This window comes from Crocodylus siamensis, chromosome 6, assembly GCF_052110815.1.
Source record: "Crocodylus siamensis isolate JL-2025a chromosome 6, ASM5211081v1, whole genome shotgun sequence".
Lineage (NCBI taxonomy): Eukaryota > Metazoa > Chordata > Crocodylia > Crocodylidae > Crocodylus > Crocodylus siamensis.
This window is the reverse complement of record NC_143400.1, coordinates 25096982-25109265: the sequence shown is the minus strand read 5'-3', so window position 1 is coordinate 25109265 and position 12284 is coordinate 25096982.

The following is a 12284-nucleotide window of genomic DNA, read 5'->3' as shown; positions in this document are numbered from 1 at the left end:
CCATCATGGATTCATAGTGTTGCCCTGAGGGGTCAGGCCAAAGCTCAGGATCTCAATATTGCGCTATTAGACAGGAGGGTGCAGTGTACAATTCCACATGCACACATCAAAATCAATTAAGCACACACTCACTAGGTGCATACACCCCTATTAGGCATACACATTCAGACTACCAGCTAAGAGACATACATTATACACCCCAAAAGTTAGACACAGATCACTAATTCATATATCATGCACACAATGCCATATATATATATATATGGGGGGTGGGCCAGTACTGCCCTGGATGATGTAGAGGCCTACTTAGAGGCATTTGAACAGGTGGCAATGGCAGAAAAATGGGATCCGGAGAGTTGGACTGTAAAATTGGGGCCCCTACTCATTGGCCCAGCCCAGGCTGCATATCGAGCCCTCAGTAGGACTGAGGCCTGAGATCATGCGAAGGTGAAAGCCGCAATCCTATACCGATTAGAGATTTCCCAGGAAATATACAGGTGCAAATTCCGGGCTAAGAAGGGACCCGAAGGGAGCCGACCGCGACTGTTAGTTCAGACCCTCAGGGACCTAGCAGACTGATGGCTAAGACTGGAGGAACACACTTCTCAGGAGATTGTAGATAAGATAGTGCTCGAACAATTTGTAGCAGACCTCACGGGTGGTACCCAACACTGGGTCCAGTGCCATCAACCTCAGACAGTCTAGGAGGCACTCGGCTTGGCAGAAGACTATGCCATTGCAGAAGGGGAAAGAGAAATACTCCAGAAAGAGAGGAACAGTGGGCCTTCTCTGGCTACCGGGCTGAACACCACAATCTCTCCATGGAGGGCAGAGTCTACCCGAAGGGAAATGCACACGGGAGGTTACCCAGAAGTAAGATGCTACCAGTGTGGGGAAAAAGGCCACATTTCCCACTTCTGCCTGGGGACGACCCAGGACCTCGGTCCGGGACTGGAAAAGCATGATGAGAAAATGGACTGCAGTTTCGGCTGGCATCGGGGCCCAGGTCAGAGGAACAAACCAGTCATGGAAGTGCAAGTTGGGGACACAATTATCCCAGCTATAGTAGATACAGGATGCTCCCAAACCATGGTATGGGGTGATTTGGTACCCTCACATCTAGGGAGCCCCAGCACTCCAGTATCCATGGTATGTATGCACGGCACAGTCTACACCTACCCATGCAAAATACTGGAACTGTCAGTACTGGGAAAGACAGAAGAAATCCAGGTTGGGCTAGCCAAGTCCCTGCCATGTCCAGTGCTGCTGGGGGTGGATTGGCTGTACTTGGGAGAGGTAGTTCAATGCCGGATGCCTGACAAACGCAGGAAGGGAGAAGGAAGACTCCAGACCCCTTGTTCTGGGAACATGGAAGAAGATTTGGACTTAAATTGGATGATGGAGGAAGGTAACTTTCACCAATAACAATAGGATGAGCCCTGCTTCCAGAACTTATGGAAAGCCCAGCAGGAAGAGAAGGAGGGAACAGCAGGGCCTGCCCCAAGACCTCCCTGCACTCCACGCTATGAGGTAAGAAGAGGCTTATTCTATTGGGTAGAAAGCTGGGAAGAGGGGAGAGAAAGAGTGCAGCTCCTGGTGCCCCAGAAGTATTGGAGAGGGCTGTTATGGGTCGCCCATACCTCACATATGGGAGGACTTCTGGGGCAGGATAAGACAGAGGCCAGACTCCTGTGAAGAGTTTTTTGGCCAGGCACATATAAGATGTCAGAAAGATTCTGCGCAGAATGCCCTGAATGCCAGAAAATGGAGGGAAGCCGGCAAGAGTCCCCTTGGTGCCCCTACCCCTGCCCCTGATTGGGCGCCCGTTCGATCATATCACCTTAGACATAGTGGGGCTCTTCCTACGTAGCTGTGCTGGATACCAGTTTATACTGGTAATTATAGATTATGCAACCAGATTCCTGGAGGCAGTGCCATTAAGATCAGTGACGGCCCCGGCCATAGTTACTGACTTATTGTGATGGATTGCCTGGGTGGGCATACCCCAAGAAATTTTAACGACCAGGGAAAAAAATTTATGTCTAAAGTGTTAAAAGGAGTCTGTCAGGTACTAAAGATCAAACAATTACGCACCTCAGTATATCATCCCCAGACAGACAGGCTAGTAAAGAGATTTAATTGTACTCTTAAGGGTATGCTCCATGCCTGTATGCAAGGAGAATCTTGGGAATGGGATGCCCTGTTGGGCCCGTTACTCTTTGCAGTGAGAGAGGCCCCCCAGGCCTCCACAGGGTTTGCCCTATTTGAATTAGTGTACGGGCATAGTTCACGAGGGTTGCTGGACCTTATTTGCGAAGAATGGACCTGAGAGCAGATGGATCCATCCCAGCCCTGAGGGGCGGGGAAATTCAGAGAACGACTACAAAAAGTACAGGAGATAGCCAAAAGGTACCTCAGTCAGAACCAAGAAAGGCAGAAGCAGCAGTATGACTCATGGGCCACCAAGAGAGCTGCAGGTAGGGGAATGGGTAGTGGTGTTGCTCCCAGATAACAGTTACAAGTTGCTGGCTCAGTGGCAGGGGTCTTTCCAGGTGATACACCGTATGGGATCAGTAAATTATGAAGTCCTTCAGACAACACCAACACTGTGGAAACAGATTTATCATGTCAATCTGCTGAGGAGGTGGCATCAGGGACAAGGGTGGCTAGGAGAGCCAGTGGACAGAAGTGAAGAAGGGCCTGAGGCAGGGGTGAGGGACCTAGTCAGAACCCAAGGGACGCCCTGGGTGGATGACCTATAAGAGCCAAGCCTGAAGGTGGAGATACAAACCCTGATAGAGGAGTTCTGAGATGTGTTTAGAGAAATACCAGGAGAAGCAAGGGGAGTTTACCACCACATCATCACCCCACCAGGGCAAGTGGTGAGGAACCACTGGAGGAGGTTGTCCAGACACTTATGGCCGGTTGTCTGGCAAGAGAAATGAGAAAACAAGGGATTATCGAAGAGTCCCGAAGTCCCTGGTGGAGTCCCATGGTGGTGGTACTGAAGCCAGATGGATCAATCCGGCTATGCGTAGATTACCGGAACTTAATGAAATTGCAAGGTTCAATGCGTTCCCGATGCCACAGATCAATGACATGCTGAAAAGGATAGGCCAGGCTCATTTTATCTCTACGTTAGATCTCACAAAAGGCTATTGGCAGATCCCAGTGGCGAAAGAGGATAAGGAAAAGACAGCCTTTGGGACCCCATGGGGGCTTTTTCAGTACAAGAGGATGCTCTTCAGACTGCATGGGGCTGTGGCATCCTTCCAACGATTGATGGAGCAAATACTTGTCCCACATCAAAATTATGCGGCGGCTTACACAGACGACGTTATTGTCTTCTCCCCCAACTGGGAGGCTCATTGTCAACATCCAAGACAGGTATTAAAGAGCCTCTGCCGAGCCGGGCTCACAGCAAACCCAAAAAAAGTGCACCCTTGGGTTTTATGGTAGGACAAGGGGTCATTAAACCCCTATCAGATAAAGTAGAGGCTCTAAGACAGCATCCCCTACCAAAGACCCTGAAACAACTTTGCTCATTTTTGGGATTTGCCAATTATTATAGACAGTTCATTGCAAACGTCTCAGAAAAGTCCGCACCGTTAACAGACTTAACTAAAGGACGCCGCAACCTGATCCCCTGGAACCCACAGGCTCTCCAGGCCTTCAAGCAACTAAGGGAGATGTTATGCCAGCACCCGGTTTTGTATACGGCAGACTTTCAGAAACCATTTTTTTCTACAAATGGATGCATCAGTAACCACCCTTGGCGCCATATTATTTCAAAAGGATCAGGATCTGAAAGACCAGTAGTATTCGCCAGTCAAAAACTTAGACCCACAGAGGCTCACTACTCGACTATAGAAAAAGAATGTCTAGTGATAAGATGGGGTGTAGAACTCTTCCAATACTACCTATTAGGAAGAAAGTTTGTGCTAGTCACAAATCATGCACCCCTACGGTGGCTTAACTCAGTGAAATTGAATAATGCTCGACTTATGAGATGGTTGCTAGCATTACAACCCTTTTGTTTTACAGTGGAACACTGAGTGGGATGCAGAAATGGAAATGTAGACTTCTTGTCCTGGCTAGGGGACATACCCATCCCGGACCCAATAGTCAATCAAAGAGAGATGCTGGGAAATTAAAGATCTTCTAACAAGAACTAGAGGAGGTCTTGCCTTTGTTCTTCTCCTTTTTTTTTTTCTTCCCTGCCCCCACTCCTGCAGGAGGGGAGGGGACTAGGTATTTGGAGGTGGAGGTATGTAACAGGGTCTCAATGGAGATCCTGTTGCTAAGGGAACAGAGGCAGCTGGAGATAATTACCCCACGAGGAGGGCAGGCCCCTGCCCTTGAGGAGCCAATGGTGACTAGACTCTGGGGGAATAAGACGGAGAGGAAGAGGAGGAGGGATGCCCTTCAGGCACCACAGTGGAAAGCACAGAGAGGCACTGCAAGAGAGACCCTCCAGAGACAAGGATTGGGGAAGTGAGACCCGAATCAGGATCAGAGGGAGCAAAGAGATCCCGGAGCCCAGACACCGGCTGACCTTGGTCAAAGACCGGGGAGGCTACGGTGAGTCAAAGAGGTGGCAAGGTGAGAGGGGGAGGACTCCTACCCAGACCCCTTAAGAGTCCAGGGGACTCTAGGACTCCCCACATCCCACAAGAAGAGCGAGACGCTGAGGACCAGGAGATCAGGGGAGAGCCGCGGAGCCTGCATGCCAGCTCTGCCGGAGAAAGCCACAGGCGGCGGCTGTAACAAGCTGCTAATTGTAGCAGCAATGATAGGACTAACCCCAGCCATAACAAGCTGCTAATAGGGTAACTAGATAAAGACAGCCCAGCCTTCATGGACTGTAACACTAGAACGGGGGCTGGCCAGGAGGCTGGAGACCCTGAGATTAACACTTTGGACTGTGATGTCCCACGAAAAGGGGAGTTTCCTGTTAACAACAGCAAACCACTGAATAAAAGCACTAAGTTTATTTCAGCGTGGTACTTCCCACAGGTATTTCCTCCTGTAACAACCACTTCCTCCCTATTTCATTTCTTTAAGATCCAAGTCATAGCAGGTGGGAAATATGAGGATAGAGGGGGTATTTGACAGACCCGCTGACACACACCTATCACCAGTTTAAGCCCATACACACTACACACACCAAATTTAAACAGAATCAGTTACCAATACCTACACATTCAATACACATATGTGGATTACTATTGTATATACTACACACACACACACAATGATATCTATATATGTGTGTGTGTATATATTCACTAATTTACACACATACCATGCACCTACGCATACACACAAGTGAGTTCCTAAGTTGGGTGTTGTGATATGTATGCATGTGCTTGGTGTACTTGAGATACCTTGGGAAAGGTTAAGGTAAGAAAGTAGAAGTGTAGGGAGTTAAAGTTATCAAGACCAGGATTAGAACCGGTAGACTACAGATGCCTGGGCTGTAAAACTGAGGCTCGGGGGTAACTTCAGGTTAGTTTATCTTAACTGATTAAAAAACAATGCCGAAAGCCTGCAGAACAGGGAAGAATTGCCAGCACAGCAATGGGAGCTGAAAAGGTAGGTAGGGAGAAGGAAAAATGGGAATAAGGGAAAGTGTGGGTGTTAAAGAAGGGTTCTGGGTGTGGGGAGCCAGAGGAGTTGCAGAGAGCAGCAGTAGGTGCTGGAAGTTGGAGAGAACTGCAGGATATAGGAGCTGGGAAGCTGCAGGGTCAGGGTGGGGGGGTGAGCCTGAAAACAGAGAGACAGGCAGCAGAAAATCACAGGAAAAGCATCAGGGACAGCAGGAAAGCAAGGAGAGGCTAAGAGGTGGCAGAAAAGGGGAGATGGAATTGGGAGGAGATCGGGAAACTAGCAGAGAGGGTGGGAACTGGAGCTGAGAGAGACAGAGAAAGAGAATGAGGCTGGAATTTAAGATAGGAAAGATAGGGAAGGGACTGGGATTCAGTAAACCATAACCCAACTTTCCTTAAGGAGACAATACTCAGGACCCAAGGGGTGACCATCCCAACAAGAAGCAAGGGGGAAAAGAGTGCCTGAAAGCCCTCCTGGCTCACCAAGGGTGTCTGGGAATGCCTGATTGCCAAAAAGGCAGCATACACCCAGTGGAAGAGGCATGCTATCTCCAAAGAGGAGTATACCTCCTCTGCTCAGGCCTGTAGGGGGGCTGTCAGGAAAGCTAAGGCAGACATAGAGCTAGGACTAGCGTCCAAGATCAAAGATAATAAAAACTCCTTTTTCAAATTTATAGGGAGGATGAAGAAAGCACCAGGAAACATGGGGCCCCTGTAAGATATGCTGGGCAATCTGGTGGCTGCGCCAGAGGAGAAAGCAGACCTCTTTAGCCAATTCTTAACCTCTGTTTTCTTGGGCAGGGACTGGGACTTCCCCACCATGATGCAAGATGGACTCGAGGAGAACGCCTCCAGACCTCAGGTTGGGGAGGACAGGGTTAGAGAGCTTCTGGAGGGGCTGGACGTGTTCAAATCAGGGGGTCCAGATGCTCTCCACCCCAGGGTGTTGAGGGAGCTAGCAGGGGTTATTGCAGGGCCCTTGGCACAGCTTGACGAGCACTCGTGGTGCTCAGGCCAGGTGCCAGATGATTGGAAGATAGCCAACTTAGTCCCCATGTTTAAAAAAAGGAGGCGGGAAGACCCGGGCACTTATAGGCCCATCAGTCTTACCTCAATCCTAGGGAAACTCTTTGAGAAGATCCTCAAGGAGGACATCTGCGATGGGCCGGCCTCAGGGATGATGATCAAGGACAACCAGCATGGTTTCATTAGGGGCAGATCATGTCAGACCAACCTGATTGCCTTTTATGATCAGGTCACAAAAGCACTGGATGCAGGTGTCGCCATGGACGTAGTCTTTCTGGACTTCAGCAAGGCCTTTGACACCATCTCCCACCCCATCCTCATTAAATAATTGGGCGACTGTGGCATTGATGCCTACACAGTCAGATGGATTGCAGATTGGCTGAAGGGTTGCACTCAGAGTGTGGTGGTGAATGGGTCATATTTGACCTGGGGGGACGTGGGTAGCGGAGTCCCCCAGGGCTCGGTCCTGGGGCCCACGCTATTCAATTTCTTTATCAGCGATTTGGATGACAGGGTGAAAAGCAACTTGGTTAAATTTCATGATGATGCCAAAATTTGGGGTGAGGTGAGCACACTTGTAGGGAGGGAAAGATTGCAGCAAGACTTGGATAGGTTACAGGGGTGGGCTAACAAAAACAGGATGTGTTTCAATACTGACAAATGCAGAGTGCTGCACTTGGGCAGTAGTGACCAGCAGTACACTTATAGGATAGGAAACTCCCTTCTTGAGAGCACGGAGGCAGAAAGGGATCTTGGAGTCATTATTGACTCCAAGATGAACATGGGCCGACAATGCGAGGTCACGGTTGGCATGGCTAACCGGACCTTGTCGTGCATCCACAGATGCATCTCAAGCAGGGCCAAGGTGGTGATCCTCCCCCTCTGTGCAACACTGGTCAGGCCACAACAGGAGTACTGCGTCCAGTTCTGTGCACCCCACTTTAGGAGGGATGTGGACAACATGGAGAGGGTCCAGAGGAGGCCACCCGCATGATCTGGGGACAACAGGGCAGACCCTACAAGGAGAGACTGCAGGACCTGAACCTGTTCAGCCTTCACAAGAGAAGGGTGAGGGGGGACCTGGTGACCGTCTATAAACTTACTAGGGGGGAATCTGAAGGGTTTGGGAGAGACCTTGTTTCCCCTAGTCCCCCCGGCATAACAAGGAATAACGGCCACAAGTTCTTGGAGAGTAGGTTTAGATTAGACATCCTTAAGATCTACTTCACAGTTAGGGCGGCTAGGATCTGGAATCAACTTCCAAAGAAAGTGATGCTGGCTCCTACCCTGGGGTCTTTAAGAAAAGGCTTGATGCCAACCTGGCTGGAGTCATTTCAGCCCAGTTTTTCTCCTGCCCAGGCAGGGGGTCAGACTTGAAGATCTACAAGGTCCCTTCCAACCCTACTTCTATGATTCTATGAACTCTGGGTTGCAAATGATGGTGGTTTGATTTAACAGGGGAGATGGTGACACCATGCCAAATTGGTTCCTTTGCACCTACACACACACACACACACGCACACAAACAATGGCAGCAGGGGTTAGAGAGGCTTGGTGCAGGGGCTGAAGTTTACTGAAGTCAAGGAGGAGGGAGAGAGACAGAGAGAGAGAGTCCAAATTGTAAGAGGCGGTGTGCAGGTAATATCTACCTATCCATGCTGGAAAGGGGTCCTTGTCCAGTAGATGTTGTCTAGAGGGGAGTTGCCAGCAGGGCCTCTGAGTGGATAGGTGGTGTGGCATAGTGCTGGTCCAGATGGAGATGGCATCCCACTGGGTCTGTCTTCACTGCCCCTTTTTATAGGGGCAGACCTTGTGTGACCCTAGTGACAGGAGGCATGCCCAGGCAAGGGTCAGCCCCTGGCGTGCTGAGCATGTATGCTCCATGCAGGGATGTGCAGTTTCGGGTGTCTGTAATGGTGAAAGTTGCTGGTTTTGCAGGGTCTTTTGTTTTTCAAATGCTGGTCTTGTCTGTTCCTGGGTGAGGTCCATGGTTCCTGGATGAATCAGTGCGAGGTGATGGCCCAGTCATTACAGGCCATTCAGTAGAGGCCTGCTAGCATTGTATTTCAATCATCCCAATCACACTCATTCATCTGGGAACCAATTTACTTGGAAGGGATATGTGACTCATACAGTTGCGACACAGGGGATGCCCAGGCAGAGGACACAAGATGGAGACTTGACATATAAAATGGAAACTTGACAAACACAGGCCTAAACCATACAATATCCGTATGAAACAATAAAAATCAATACATAAATGATAATAATACAATATACAACAGTAAAAATTAATACAAACCTAATAATAATACAGGAAGGAGAGGGAATGTAATAAAAACAAAAGAAAAGAAACTGGGGGTTTTGCTACAATAGCAGGTAGATCCTGCTTGACAAACCTTATTTCTTTTTACATCTAGGTCACAAACTGTTTAGATGCAGGAGCTGAGGTGGATTTCATATACTTGGATTTTTTTAAAAAAACTTTTGATACGGTGTCATATCCCATTCTTATTTTTAAAAAATGAGTAGACGTGACTTAGATGATTATACAGTCAGATGGGTGGCGAATTGGGATACACCCAGAGACTGGTGGTGGATGAGTCAATATTGAGCTGGAAAAATGTGGGCAGTGGTGTCCTTGGGCTTGTGCTGTTCAACATCAGTGATTTGCACAAGGGTGTAGTGAACACACTGTCCAAATTTGCACATGAATCCAAATTATGGGGCAAAGCATACACACTGGAGGACAGGGAGCAGATTCAGGCAGATTTGGACAAGCTGAAAAAAGGGCAAAACAAAATAGAATACAGTTTAACAAAGATAAGTGCAGAGTACTGCACCTAGGGAGAAGGAATCACCAACATACCTACAGATGGCGGGATGACTTCCTAAGCAGCATCACAGCAGAAAGGGATCTTGGAGTCATAGTTGACTCAAAGATGAATATGAGTCAACAGTGTGATGAAATGATCAATAGAGCTAACCACACTTTATCATGCATTAATAGATGTATCACAAACAGGTCCTGCGAGGTGATACTTTCCCCCTATTCAGCACTTGTAAGGCTGAAGCTGGAGTACTTTGTTCAGTTCTGGGCACAGCACTTCAAGAGGGTTGTGGTTAACCTTGAGAGAGTCCAGAGGAGGGCCACTCATATGATTAGGGGCTGCAGAATAGGTCCTATGAGAAGAGTTGAAGGATCTGGATTTCTTCAGCCTCCGTAAGAGAAGGCTAAGAGGAGATTTGGTGGCTGTCTACAAATTTGTTGGTGGGGGAGGGGGTGGGAGGCAGGGGGCAAAGAATAGGAGATACTCTGTTTACCAAGGCGCCCTTTGGAGTAACTAAAAACAAAAGCCACAAACTGACAGACAGCAGATTTAGACAAGACATTAGGAAGAACTTCTTTATAGTAAGGGTTACCAGAATTTGGAATGGGCTTCCAAGGGAGGTGGTGCTCTCTCCTACCTTTGGGATCTTTAAGAAGACTAGACAAACACCTGGCTGGGGTCATCTGACCCTAGCTCTCTTTCGTGCCCATGGCAGGGAGTCAGGCTCAATGATCTGCTGAAGTCCTTATGACCCTGAAAATTTATGAAATCTATGAAATAGGACTTGCCATAGATGTAATCATTCTTTCCATATCTGGCTTAGCATCATCAATTTGCTGGCAAGCACATATGAATTAAAGAATTCTTATCAAATGCCCTACCAAGACCTTATAATTAGCTGTCTCAGTGTCCTAGGGCTTAGCTCTCCAGTCTGGTTACAAGACACGTTACATCTATGTCCTTCTCCAAGATTGCATAAATCTTATCCTATTATCAAATACTACCCGCTTCTTGCCTCTCCTTTGGTCATGATTGGGCCCTAATTGCTGCTCAGAAGTCCACACTCTATGCTTTCCCTATTAGGCCATCATTCCTGTTGTAAGGGAAAAATTGGTTTCTTTATCATGAATCCATAGTGCTCATCAGTGGTATTGCAGGTAAGTGATTCACTTATCTCCTTGAAATTAAAAATAAACAAACAAACCCTAAAGCTAAATAGAGTCCCCCACTCTGTAATTTCTTTGTTTAACTCAGTGATACCTACAGAATTAGGGGCTCCTGAGTGTAGCCTGCTGTCCTGACAAATGCAGAGGCAAAGGAGATTAACAAAAAGGAGCAGTTCCCCAACCTGCAATGTTGTGGCATCTCCCAAATGGTATTTTTTTAGTTGTAGTGAGGACAGAGTAGACAGAAAAGAGTAGTCCCAGGGAAGACAGAGTGGAGTTTGAAGATAAAGGGAACTGCAGTGGCATAATAATGGCTGTTTATTTGGAGCTGAGTAGTCTGTACTATTTGGGATATTGGCACTATGAGCCCTGTGTGGCGGGCCAGCAGGGGGCGCTCCTGCGTTGAGCCACCCACCTCCCTGCACCCGACCACCTTCCAGGCTCCGAGTGCCTCCCTGGGGGTGCCTCACATCCAGCCGACCCCCTTCCTGGAGCACACTCGCTAGCCTGGGGGTAACGTAGATGCCACCACCCCGAGAAGGGACTGTCTCGGCCCTGTGTCCTCGGGGAAACACAGGCTAAAGTCCAACGGGTACTCAACCCAGTACAGGCACTTGGGGCACTTCCCCAAGCCGGGGGCAAAAATGAAAGTCTCCCTTAGTCCACAGACCTAAGGGGTCTCTTAGGCAGAATTTAGACCCACCCCTCAATAAGTCTCCCACACCAGTCACAAAGGAGGACTTTATTGATTACAGGGGTAGGGTGAAAGTAAGGTACAAGATTGAGCAATATCCTAGAAATCCTAAAGAGCAAACAGTCTGGCTGAGGTAGCCTTTTAATCACGTATCTGAGTTACTGCCAGCTATATATCTAACCAGGTCTCGAGTAGCTTACTCACAAGCATCTTCCAAAGGCAGGTGAAGTTTCCCTCTGGAGGCAGGCTGTTTCTAGCTCATGAGTTTTGTGGGGGAGAGCCAGTTTCAGATGGTCATGCTCCTCTGAGTCCTCGCATGGCTGCTGCCCCCTCCTCCTGGGCAGTCTTAACTTATATAGCCCCTGTGACCTCATTCACCTGGTCCAGTGGAGGCCAGCTCCAGTTGGCTGTCAGCCAACCAATTTGAAATACATCACTAGTTGCCAGGAAGACTCCAGCCCACCAGGTAGATGCCCCTCGCCCAGGTGGCTGATACCAGTCATGTAGGCAGAGGGAGCAGGTTTCCCCCCTCCCTCAGGAATGTATCCAGCTCAGGTTACCTGAAGAGCTAGGGTAAGAGTGTGCCTCCTCTGCTGGGCCTATCCTAATCGAATGGTCACAGCACAGAGATTTTTGGCGAGAAACCAAGGTGGCTTTCTGCCACACCCTGCTTTGAAGAAGAAAACATCCCCTTCCTGAGAGCTGACTAAAAAGGAGCTCCCTAAGGTGGGGGCTCTATGGATTTCTGAGGAAGCTAGGGACAGAGAGCAGCTAGAATCTTGAAGTCAGAGATGCGTGCCCCTTGTGAAGCCATCCCATAGCTGGCTTTCAGGGAGTCCTTCAGAAGAGGGGACTGAAGAAGGTTTCTTCTTAGAGGGTCCTGATGCAGAGCTTCTTCTGACAGGAACATGATCTGTGACACACCAGTCATACTCCCAAGCTTGATAGAGCTACACTA